The sequence below is a fragment of the Aegilops tauschii genome, chromosome 2, assembly GCF_002575655.3.
Source record: "Aegilops tauschii subsp. strangulata cultivar AL8/78 chromosome 2, Aet v6.0, whole genome shotgun sequence".
NCBI lineage: Eukaryota > Viridiplantae > Streptophyta > Magnoliopsida > Poales > Poaceae > Aegilops > Aegilops tauschii.
Window position 1 is genome coordinate 241182084 of NC_053036.3, and position 12483 is coordinate 241194566.

Sequence of the window (12483 nt, forward strand, 5' to 3'; positions counted from 1 at the left end):
TTTTGTAAGAGATTAGTTAGAGGCCTGGAGATTTTAGAGAAGTCCTTAATGAACCTCCTATAAAACCGGCATGACCAAGGAAACTTCTTATACCTTTAATGTCCTTGGGACACGGCATCTTTTCAATAGCATCAACTTTAGCTTTATCAACTTCAATACCTCTTTCAGAAATTTTATACCCCAAGACAATACCTTCATTAACCATAAAGTGGCACTTCTCCCAATTCAACAAGATTAGTTTCTTCACATCTCTGCAAAACTCGATCAAGGTTGCTTAAGCAATCATCAAAAGAAGTTCCATATACGGAGAAATCATCCATGAAAACCTCAACAATCTTTTCACAAAAAATCAGAGAATATAGCCATCATGCATCTTTGAAAGGTAGCAGGTGCATTACATAAACCAAAAGGCATACGTCTATAAGCAAAGGTACCGAAAGGGCAAGTAAAAGTGGTCTTTTCTTGATCCTCTTTTGACACAGGTATTTGAGAGAAATCGGAATAACCATCTAGAAAGCAAAAATGTGTATGTTTGGATAATCTTTCTAGCATTTGATCAATAAAAGGTAAGGGGTAATGATCCTTTTTAGTAGCTTTATTTAATTTTCAAAAATTAATTACCATTCTATATCCTGTAACAATTCTTTGTGGGATCAATTCATCTTTATCATTAGGAACAACAGTAATACCTCCCTTCTTATGGACACAATGGACAGGACTTACCCACTGACTATCAGCAATGGGATAAATTATACCTGCCTCCAGAAGCTTTAGTATTTCTTTTCTTACCACTTCTTTCATCTTAGGATTTAACCGCCGTTGGTGATCAACAACCGGTTTAGCATCCTTTTCCAATTTTATTTTGTGTTGGCATAAAGTGGGACTAATGCCCTTAAGATCATCAAGAGTATATCCAATAGCAGCACGGTGCTTCTTCAGAGTTTTCAATAATTTCTTTTCTTCATGCTCTGAAAGGTTAGCACTAATAATAATAGGATATATCTTCTTCTCATCAAGATAAGCATATTTAAGAGTATCAGGTTATGGTTTAAGCTCAAACACGGGATCACCCTTGGGTGGAGGAGGATCCCCTAGGATTTCAACAGGCAGCTTGTGTTTCAAGATAGGTCCTTTTTTAAAGAATACTTCATCTATTTCCCTTCTTTCATTCATAAACATATCATTCTCATGGTCTAGCAAATATTGTTCTAAAGGATCATTAGGAGGCACGGCAATAGAAGCAAGACCAATAATTTCATCTTTACTAGGCAATTCTTTATCATGGGGTTGTCTATGAAATTTAGCAAAATTAAACTCATGAGACATATCCCCCAAACCAATAGTAACTACATCCTTTTTGCAGTCTATTCTAGCATTAACAGTATTCAAGAAGGGTCTACCAAATATGATGGGACAAAATTTATCTTGTGGAGAACCAAGAACAAGAAAATCAGCAGGATATTCAACTTCCCCACACAAGACTTCAACATCTCTAACAATCCCAACTGGTGAAATAGTGTCTCTATTGGCAAGCTTAATCGTGACATCAATTTCCTCTAACTCAGCAGGTGCAATATCGTGCATAATTTCTTTGTATAAGGAATGAGCTATTACACTTGCACTAGCACCCATATCACATAAGCCATGATAGCAATGATCTCCTATTTTAACAGAAATAACAGGCATGCCTACAACAGGTCTATGTTTATTTTTAGTATCAGGTCTAGCAATTCTAGCAGCTTCATCACAGAAGTAAATAACATGCCCATCAATATTATCAGCCAAGAGATCTTTAACCATAGCAATACTAGGTTCAACTTTAATTTGCTCAGGGGGTGTAGGTGTTCTAGTGTTACTCTTACGAACCACAGTTGAAGCTTTAGCATGATCCATTATTCTAACTGGGAAAGGTGGTTTCTCACTATAAGCAGTAGGAACAATAGGATCAACATTATAAGTGATAGTCTTTTCTTCAACTTTAATAGGTGCAACTACTTTTACTTCAATGGGAGGATTATATTTAAACCACTTCTCCTTAGGGAGGTCAACATGAGTAGCAAAGGATTCACAGAAAGAAGCTACTATCTCAGAGTCAAGTCCATATTTAGTGCTAAATTCACGGAAAACATCGGTATCCATAAAAAATTTAACACAATCAAACCTTGGTGTTATACCTGACTCCTTACCTTCGTCGAGATCCCAATCTTCAGAGTTGCGTTTAATTTCCAATAAATCCCATTTGAATTCAATAGTCTTCATCATAAAAGAACCAGTACAAGAAGTATCGAGCATGGAGTGATTATTGAGAGAAAGCCGAGCATAAAAATTTTGAATAATAATTTATCTTGAGAGCTCATGATTGGGGCATGAATATAAAATTGACTTGAGCCTCCCCCAAGCTTGAGCGATGCTTTGTCCTTCGCGAGGCCAAAATTTATATATATAATTACGATCACGATGAACAAGATGCATAGGATAAAACTTCTGATGAAATTCCAATTTCAATCGGTTGCAGTTCCATGATCCCATATCATCACATAGCCTAAACCATGTCAATGCCTTTCCCTTCAAAGATAAAGGGAAGACCTTCTTCTTGATAACATCCTCTGGAATACCTGCAAGCTTAAATAATCCACAAACTTCATCCACATAGATTATGTGCAAATCGGATGCAATGTTCCATCTCCTGTAAAAGTATTAGCTAGCAGTTTCTCTATCATACCAGAAGGAATTTCAAAGTAAAAAAATTCAGTAGGTTCAGTAGGTTGAGGAGCAACTCTTTGCTCTACTGGTCGGGGTGAAGATACCCCGAACAAGCCCCTCAAAGGAATATGTTCCATAGTAACAAGTGACAGTAAATTTCAGCACACTATATAAAATTTTCCTTACCAAATTCCACCTACCAAAGGCGCTTCACTCCCCGGCAACGGCGCCAGAAAAGAGTCTTGATGACCCACAAGTATAGGGGATCTATCGTAGTCCTTCCGATAAGTTAGAGTGTCGAACACAACGAGGATCAGAAGGAAATGGCAAGCGGTTTTCGGTAAGGTATTCTCTGCAAGCACTGAAATTATCGGTAACAGATAGCTTTGTGATAAGGTAATTTGTAACGGGTAACAAGTAATGAAAGTAAATAAGGTGCAGCAAGACGGCCCAATCCTTTTTGTAGCAAAGGACAAGCCTGGACAAACTCTTATATAGAGAAAAGCGCTCTCGAGGACACATGGGAATTATCATCAAGCTAGTTTTCATCACGCTCATATGATTCGCGTTCGTTACTATGATAATTTGATATGTGGGTGGACCGGTGCTTGGGTACTGCCCTTCCTTGGACAAGCATCCCACTTATGATTAACCCCTATTGCAAGCATCCGCAACTACAAAAGAAGTATTAAGGTAAACCTATCCATAGCATGAAACATATAGATGCAAATCAGCCCCTTACGAACCAACACATAAACTAGGGTTTAAGCTTCTGTCACTCTCGCAACCGATCATCTACTTATTACTTCCCAATGCCTTCCTCTAGGCCCAAACAATGGTGAAGTGTCATGTAGTCGACGTTCACATAACACCACTAGAGGAGAGAGAACATACATCTCATCAAAATATCGAACGAATACCAAATTCGCATGACTACTTATAGCAAGACTTCTCCCATGTCCTCAGGAACAAACGTAAATACTCACAAATCATAATCATGTTCATAATCAGAGGGGTATTAATATGCATAAAGGATCTGAACATGTGATCTTCCACCAAATAAACCAACTAGCATCAACTACAAGGAGTAATCAACACTACTAGCAACCCACAGGTAAATCTGAGGTTTTGGGACAAAGATTGGATACAAGAGATGAACTGGGGTTTTAGAGGAGATGGTGCTGGTGAAGATGTTAATGGAGATTGACCCCCTCCCGATGAGAGGATCGTTGGTGATGACGATGGTGATCATTTCCCCCTCCCGGAGGGATGTTTTCCCGGCAGAACAGCTCCGCCGGAGCCCTAGATTGGTTCTGCCTCGTGGCGGCGGTGTTTCGTCCCGAAAGCTTGCTTATGATTTTTTCCAGGGTAAAAGACTTCATATAGCAGAAGATGGGCACCGGAGGTCTGCTAGGGGGCCCACGAGGCAGGGGCGCGCCCAGGGGGGTAGGGCGCGCCCCCCACCCTCATGGCCAGGGTGTGGGCCCCCTCTGGTGGATTATTTCGTCAGTATTTTTTATTAATTCCAAAACGTGCCTCCGTGAAGTTTCAGGACTTTTGGAGTTGTGCAGAATAGGTCTCTAATATTTGCTCCTTTTCCAGCCCAGAATTCTAGCTGCCGGCATTCTCCCTCTTCATGTAAACCTTGTAAAATAAGAGAGAAAAGGCATAAGTATTGTGAGATAACGTGTAATAACAGCCCATAATGCAATAAATATCGATATAAAAGCATGATGCAAAATGGACGTATCACGTACCGTGGGGCTCGTATCCCTATTTGCGACGAATGCATGCGGGTTCCCATGACGGGGAACCGGTTCGAACCCGTTTGCTATTGTCACCGGCCCTTACGGCGGGTCGGCATCAGGATCTATATGGGCCGGTGTGGTTTCAGCCAGTAGGGCCGCAGTGTACTCTTGATAGTTATGGCGCCCGAAGGGCCAGGAATCTTCAACTTGAGGTACACGTAATGCGGAACGACATTGAATTTGGCGAACGCTGTTCGGCCGAGGAGGGCATGATAGCCACTGCAAAAAAGGTGCAATATCGAAGATTAAGTCTTCGCTTCAGAAATTATCCGGAGATCTAAACACTACTTCGAGCGTCACGGTGCCCGTGGAGTGGGCCTACCCTCCCGGAATGACCCCCTTGAAGGTGGTATTACTAGGTTTAATCCTTGATGGATCGATCCCCATTTTCCTCACTGTATCCTCATATATCAGGTTGAGGTAGCTCCCTCCATCCATAAGGACTCTACTGATGTGGAATCCATCGATGATGGGGTCTAGCACTAGAGCTGCAGACCCTCCATGGCATATGTTGGTGTGACAATCCCTGCGATCGAACGTGATCGGGTAAGCTGACCATGGATTGAACTTTGGCGCTACTAGCTCGATGGAGTATATGTCCCGTAGCGCTCTCTTCCTCTCCTTCTTCGGTATGTGGGTTCCATAGATCATGTTTACCTTCTTGATGTCGGAAGGGAAGGGTTTCTGGCCTCCACTATTCGGCCTGCGGGGCTCGTCATCGTCCTTGCTTCATGGGCTTTTGCCCGAGTCTTCTGCTGTGAGTTTGCCGGCCTGTTTGTTCGCCCAACAACTTTGGTTGGAGTGTTTGGCGAGCTTGTCTGATGTGCCATGGATCTGGCAAGGCCGGTCCAGAATTGTGTCTAGTCTAGACGGGCTATCACCATTGCCTTTAAGGGCTTTCTTTTGGGGTCCATACATCTGGTTTCAGAATCCGGCATTCACTGCCGTATCCTCACCCTCGCCGGCATTGTGGCGATGTTTATTCTTGCTCCGTTGGGCCTTTCCATTTTCGTCCCGAACCTCGGAGGTACCTGGTGTGTCTGGATTTGTGTTTTTGTGAGCAAGTCAACTATCTTCGCCCGCACAAAAGCGGGTCATGAGAGAAGTAAGGGCTGCCATAGTTCTTGGTTTGTCTTGGCCGAGCTGCCGTACAAGCCATTCGTCCTTGACACTATGTTTAAAGGCAGCCAAGGCTTCGGCATCCAGACACTCAATGATCTGATTTTTATTGGTCAGGAATTGGTTGCAAAACTTTCGGGAATATTCTCCGGGTTGTTGCATGATGCAATTTAGGTCGTCAGCATCCAGAGGCCGGACATAGGTGCCCAGAAAGTTTGCTCGAAAAGCGTCCTAAAGCTCTTCTCAGCAACTTATAGAGTCTTTGGGAAGGCTGTTCAACCAATGTCTAGGTAGACCTTTAAGCTTTAGCAGTAAATATTTGATGGTGTGGAGATCATCTCCTCGCGCCATGTGGATGTGAAGGAGAAATCCTCTATCCATACAGCTGGATCTGTAGTTCTGTCCTATGGTTCGATGTTCACACAATTTAAGCCTTCTGGGAATTGATGCTGCATTACCCTCTGATACGTCTCCAACATATCTATAATTTTTTATTGTTCCATGCTATTATATTACCTGTTTTGGATGTTTTATAGGCATTAATATGCTATTTTATATGATTTTTGGGACTAACCTGTTAACCTAGAGCCCAGTGCGAGTTCCTGTTTTTTCGTTGTTTTAGTGTCGCAGAAAAGGAATACCAAACGGAATAAAACTTTCACGATGATTTTTCTTGGACCAGAAGACAGCCAGGAGACTTGGAGTGCAAGTCAAAAGAGCCACCAGGCGGCCACAAGGGTGGAGGGTGCGCCCAGGGGGTAGGGCGTGCCCCCGACGTTCCCTCGGTGACCCCCTGACCTAGATCTTACTCCTATATATTCTCAATATCCCAAAAACTTGCAGGGGAGCCACGAAACCACATTTCCACCGCCGCGACCTTCTGTACCCGTGAGATCCCATCTAGGGGCCTTTTCCGGCGTCCTGCCAGAGGGGGATTCGATCACGGAAGGCTTCTACATCAACACCATTGCCTCTTTGATGAAGTGTGAGTACTTTACCTCAGACCTACGGGTCCATAGCTAGTAGCTAGATGGCTTCTTCTCTCTCTTTGATTCTCAATACAAAGTTCTCCTCGATGTTCTTGGAGCTCTATTCGATGTATTACTCTTTTGCGGTGTGTTTGCCTAGATCCGATGAATTGTGGATTTATGATTAGCTTATCTATGAATATTATTTTGAATCTTCTCTGAATTCTATATGCATGATTTGATATCTTTGCAAGTCTCTTTGAACTATCGATTTGGTTTGGCCAATAAGATTGCTTTTTCTTGCAATGGGAGAAGTGCTTACCTTTGGGTCCAATCTTGCGGTGCTAGATCCTAGTGACAGAAGGGGAAACGACATGTATTTTATTGTTGCCATCGAGGATAAAAAGATGGGGGTTTTTATCATAATGCTTGAGTCAATTCCTCTACATCATGTCCTCTTTCTTAAGGCGTTACTCCATTCTTTATGAACTTAATACTCTAGATGCATGCTGGATAGCGGTCGATGTGTGGAGTAATAGTAGTAGATGAAAAATCGTTTCGGTCTACTTGACACGGACGTGATGCCTATATTAATGATCATTGCCTTAGATATCGTCATAACTTTGCGCTTTTCTATCAATTGCTCGGCAGTAATTTGTTCACCCACCATAATATTTTCTATCTTGAGAGAAGCCTCTAGTGAAATCTATGGCCCCCGGGTCTATTTTCCATCATATAAGTTTCCGATCTACAATCTCAGTTTCCTATTTACTTTCTTTGCAAACTTTTACTTTCCGTTCCATAAACCAAAAATACCAAAAAAAAAATTACTTTGTCGTTTATCCATCTCTATCAGATCTTTCGTTGCTAACAATGATGAAGGGATTGACAACCCCTTTATCGCATTGGGTGCAAGTTGGTGTTTTTTTGTGCAGGTATTCGGTGGCTTGCACGTTGTCTCCTACTAGATTGATACCTTGGTCCTCAAAAGCTGAGGGAAATACTTACTCTACTTTGCTGCATCACCCTTTCCTCTTCAAGGGAAAACCCAACGCAAGCTCAAGAGGTAGCACCCTCCCCAAGAAGCACAAACGGTGCAGCGCCCCAAACTCAGGCTACATCACATCGGAGATCTTCGGCCCTCCTAATCTGCTGCTGCTCCCAGACTCTATCATTTCTGTTTAACCGACCGTAGTATCCTTCCCGGTATACGGGCAGGTCCGCTCTGGGTCCATAGATGGACCTGGTACAGCCTCCACAAGCATAGAAGTCATGGCGGAGGTCCTACTCGTAAGTGGGCCACACTTGATCCTTGCCGTGACGGCGAGGTGGGGCGGCTGGGTGTTTCGGCCCCGTCAGCTTCCCTGTCCCGCCCTCTAGGGGTCCGGTCTGGCTGTTCGGCGTTTGTGTATGTCGGGCGTGTTGGCTATGCAGCCTCGTCGTCGAACTGGGGCAATAGCCTTCGCTTGGGATAACTTCTGGTTGGCTGATCGTGACCGTACCCCTCTTCGGCAGCTAGGATTTTAGTCCATCGGTCATTGAGGGTGTCCTGTTCAGCCTTGATTTTGCGTTTTTTCGTCTTTAGGCTGTGGGCGGTTGCTAAAAGCCTCTGCTTGAACTGTTCTTGCTCCAGAGGGTCTTCACGGATGATAAAATCATCCTCCCCGAGACTAGCCTCCTCTTAGGAGAGTGGGAGGTAGTTGCTATCCTCGGAGTCTTCGTGGGTTTCCGGATTAAGCGGGTCCTCCTGCCCCGCGGGGTCATCCTGATGATGCTCGTTGGTTGCATCTCCGGCGAGGTCACCCGTATTATTTACGGTGCCGTTTTCTGCCGAGTCTATGTTGCTTGCGTGGCTTCGATGTGGCTTAGATCGACGGCGTTGTTATCGGTGTTTGGGAAGCTCGTCAGGAGTGCCGTTGCCGTCCTTTGGGGTGTCCACCATGTATGTGTCATAGGTGGATGTAGCCGACCAGCGGCTCGTGACGCGGGGACCGACCTCAGCATTAGCTGTGGCCACGCGTTCCTCATCCATGCTTTCGGCATTCTCCGAATTATAGTCTAACATATCGGTTAAATCATCGATAGTTGCTACCAAGTGGGTGGTGGGCGGGGCGCAAAATTGCCTGTCGAACGCCTCGAAGGGTCAGTGATTGAAGGCGGAGTGCAGGTTCTCCTGGATAGTCATTTTCTGAATTTGGTCTAGCGCATCGTTCAACATATCGAGGGTGGCCGGACTTGAGGGCTCTAGGACAGATTATGTGGTGACGGAGCGGAGGTCGGTCTGTGGCTCAACCGATCCTTGGTCCCAGGAGAACCGAGGGGCACCGGATTGTCCTTGGAAACCAAGGGTGTGCTTTGACCCTCCCATGTACCTTGCATGCCAATGTTTGTGGTCGGGTCGTTTTGGCCCGGGGGTGACCCCTGGCCGCTATTTGTCGACTTAGTGTGCGGGCTCGAGGCTAGCAGGGTGTTGTGGGGGAGGAGCTCGGGCGAGATCGAATCATGGCCTCTGACCTCTGGTTCTTCCTCGAGGGCCGGGGATAAATCCTCCGCCGATCTGAGTTCGGTTGACAGTGTGGTAAGGTCCCCTCTCTCAGGGAGTCCTTCCTGGCTTGAAGCCATTTGATGGACTGAGGCCGATTCACAGATCGGATTAGAGGTGTATGTCGGAGCAGGCATGGCAAGTCCTGCGGGGGTGGTGAATCCAGTGAAAACCAAATCCCCACTCGCGTCAGCGACGTACTCTAGATTGCCGAATCAAATCCGGTGTTCGGGACAGAAGTTGTCGACCTGGTCAAGACAGTCAGTCGAATCAGCGTGCAGCACGATGCTGCCAAAAGCGAAGAGTTGTCCAGGGACGAAGAGATCCATGGAGCTGATGTCCTCTCCAAGGACTAAGCGAGCCATCAATCCTTCCGGTGGTCCAACAGTGGAAGTCTCAATGAAAGCACCAATGTTGGTGTCAAAACCGGCAGACCTCGGGGTAGGGGTGAGGGAGTCTTGGACTAAGGGGTCCTCGGGCGTCTGGCCTATTATTAATGGGCCGGACTGGTGGGCTGTGAAGACATGAAGGCCGAAGACTGTACCCGTGTCCGGATTGGAATCTCCTTGGCGTGGAAGGCAAGCTTGGCGACCAACTATGAAGATTCCTTCTTATGTAACCGACTCTATGTAACCCTAGAGCCCCCCGGTGTCTATATAATCCAGAGGGTGTAGTCCGGAAACGACATACTCATTACCATAGTCATAACAGGCTATGCTCCTATTGTTTAGCCATTACGATCTCGTGGTAGATTAACTCTTGTAACACTCATATTCATCAAGATCAATCAAGCAGGAAGTAGGGTATTACCTCCATAGAGAGGGCCCGAACCTGGGTAAACATCGTGTCCCCCGTCTCCTGTAACCATCGACCTTAGATGCATAGTTCGGGAACCCCTACCCGAGATCCGCCGGTTTTGACACCGACATTGGGGCTTTCATTGAGAGTTCCACTGTGACGTCGATGAAAGGTTCGATGGCTCGCCTTGTCCTTAAAGACAACATCACCTCCGGGGGAGTCCTGGCCCCAGGCCAAACCCTCCGGGTGGGCGGCTTTACCATGATCGCCCGTTCGGCCGTTGAGCCGATGATGACCTCTCGGGCCATGGAAAACCCCCTTCGCATCAACTCCGAATACTCCAAGCAGAGGGATCCGGCAGAGTTTTCGTCCTTGAACGAGCTCCTAGATCGCATCGCTGCTTTGGGAATCGCCACGGATTACGATCGGATCGGGCCTAAAACCGATCAAGGAGAAATCAAAACTCCACCGCTCACCCACCAGATAGAGGTAGTCGAGGAGCAGGACGACGAGTCTTCTTCTATATCGAAGACGGACTATGTTCGGATCGTCGATCAGGAAGAACCGGATACCCACCAGCGAAAGGACGCGACTAGCCCTCCAAACATAGAATCGGACGGCAGTCCTAAACAATCAGAAGATACTCCGGAGCCCGGACTGCTGAGTCTGGAAGGTCTTCAGACTCTGGATAATCGGTCAGGTCAGGGTTCGGATTTAATTCCACCCACCCACCCAGACATAGACGCTCTCATGAGCATAAAACAACAGTCTCAGGAAACAGTCCACCACTTCTGGGCCAGATTCCTCCTTGTCAAAGACAAGGTAAAAGATTGCCGCGACGAGGACGCGATATCAGCGTTCTACAACAATTGCGCGGACGAAGGAATTCTCAACGCCATCAATCGCTGCTGCATACTGAAGTTCGCTGACTTAGCAACTATCGTACAGAAGTACATCGCGATGGAAAGCGCTTGGAAAACTCAGGCAGCTTGCTAGGAACCGTCGGTCCCAACTCAACTCCTCCTACAAGCGAAGAGGGCGCACCCCCGTGGCACGCCCAGTCCAATAGTCAAGCAACATAAACCCATTATGCGGCATGGCACCGTTCTGGAGGGATGGCTCGATGGCCCATGCAAAATACACACGACACCAGATACCATGGCACCCACAACCTTATAGCATGTTGCATACACCGGCAGGTAGCCAAGAGCAGCGAGGACATCCTTATCAAGGACACCCCAGAGCAGCACCCTCCAGAAAATGATGACACAAGAGTATTGACGGTCTTCGAGACATTTGCTTCAAACAACAAGCGCAAAAGGGCACTTCGCGACCTCGCCGAAGTCTGCCAAATCGCTGCAATAAACCCTTGGAACGACATGGCTATAACATTTAATGCCGGTGACAAACCAAGGTACAGGACAGTCTGAGTGCCAGCCGCATTAGTCCTTAGTCCCATCGTGGACGAGTTTCGACTTACTAAGGTCCTCATGGACGGCGGCAGCGGACTAAACCACTTTTATGAGGACACACTCCACAAAATGGAAATAGACAAGAGCCACATCAAGCAAAGTAGCACAACCTTCCGAGGAATCATTCCCATTTGGGAGGCATGGTGCGCGGGCAAAATCACACTTGACGTGGTATTCGGCACGCCGGAGAATTATCGGTCCGAAGAAATCACTTTCCAAGTGGCTGTCAGGACCCCGATTCTAAGTCACACCGATCTAGCATGTAACACCTCATATCACTTTGTGGCCTCACGCACGGTATTCCCACGGGTGTCGCCTTACCTGGCCCGGGAGCGTTTGCGCCTTTTGGCTCACGTATATGATAGTGTCGCTATCATCCATATGACAGAGAACCCGGGCCGACATGACTAGTCGTGAACCCAAAGTGGCACTAACTTACAGGGACATGCATACATGAAACAACATCGAGCATGTCGGTCAGCAGCGTGCTGTAGCAACTGGGCTAACAGGACTCCGGGAACCCGGGCTGTAGCAGGCTAGCAGGACTCCGGATGTCACCGCGTGACATTTCCCCGAAGGGACAGACACAGGAATGAAGTGTATCACATGCCGGCGAGTCTAGGTGTTCTGGAGCAGTAGTGCTGGGCTAGCAGGACTCCGGTAAACCGGGCTGTAGCGGACTACCAAGGCTCAGTGGAAGCACCAGACTACATTTTCCCATAAGAGAGGCTACCAAGGATAAACAACTAGATTGCCGGATCCCACACATACCAAGCATTTCAATCATACACACAATATGCTCAATATGTGCAAATACAACATGGCATCACAACAAGACTCTACGACTCAGAGTATTTATTCATTAAGCTCCGAGGAGCCAAGTATACAAACATGGGTCTCATGACCCAACATACAGAGCATACAAGCAACAAGCACATGCGGAAGCTTAACTTGTCTGGGTACAGACAACTACAAATGAAGAAGGCTGAGAAGCCTGACTATCTACAAGACCCTCCCAAGGGTACAAGATCGTAGTTGAGGTAACAAGATAAACGTCGAAGTCCACGCGGAAC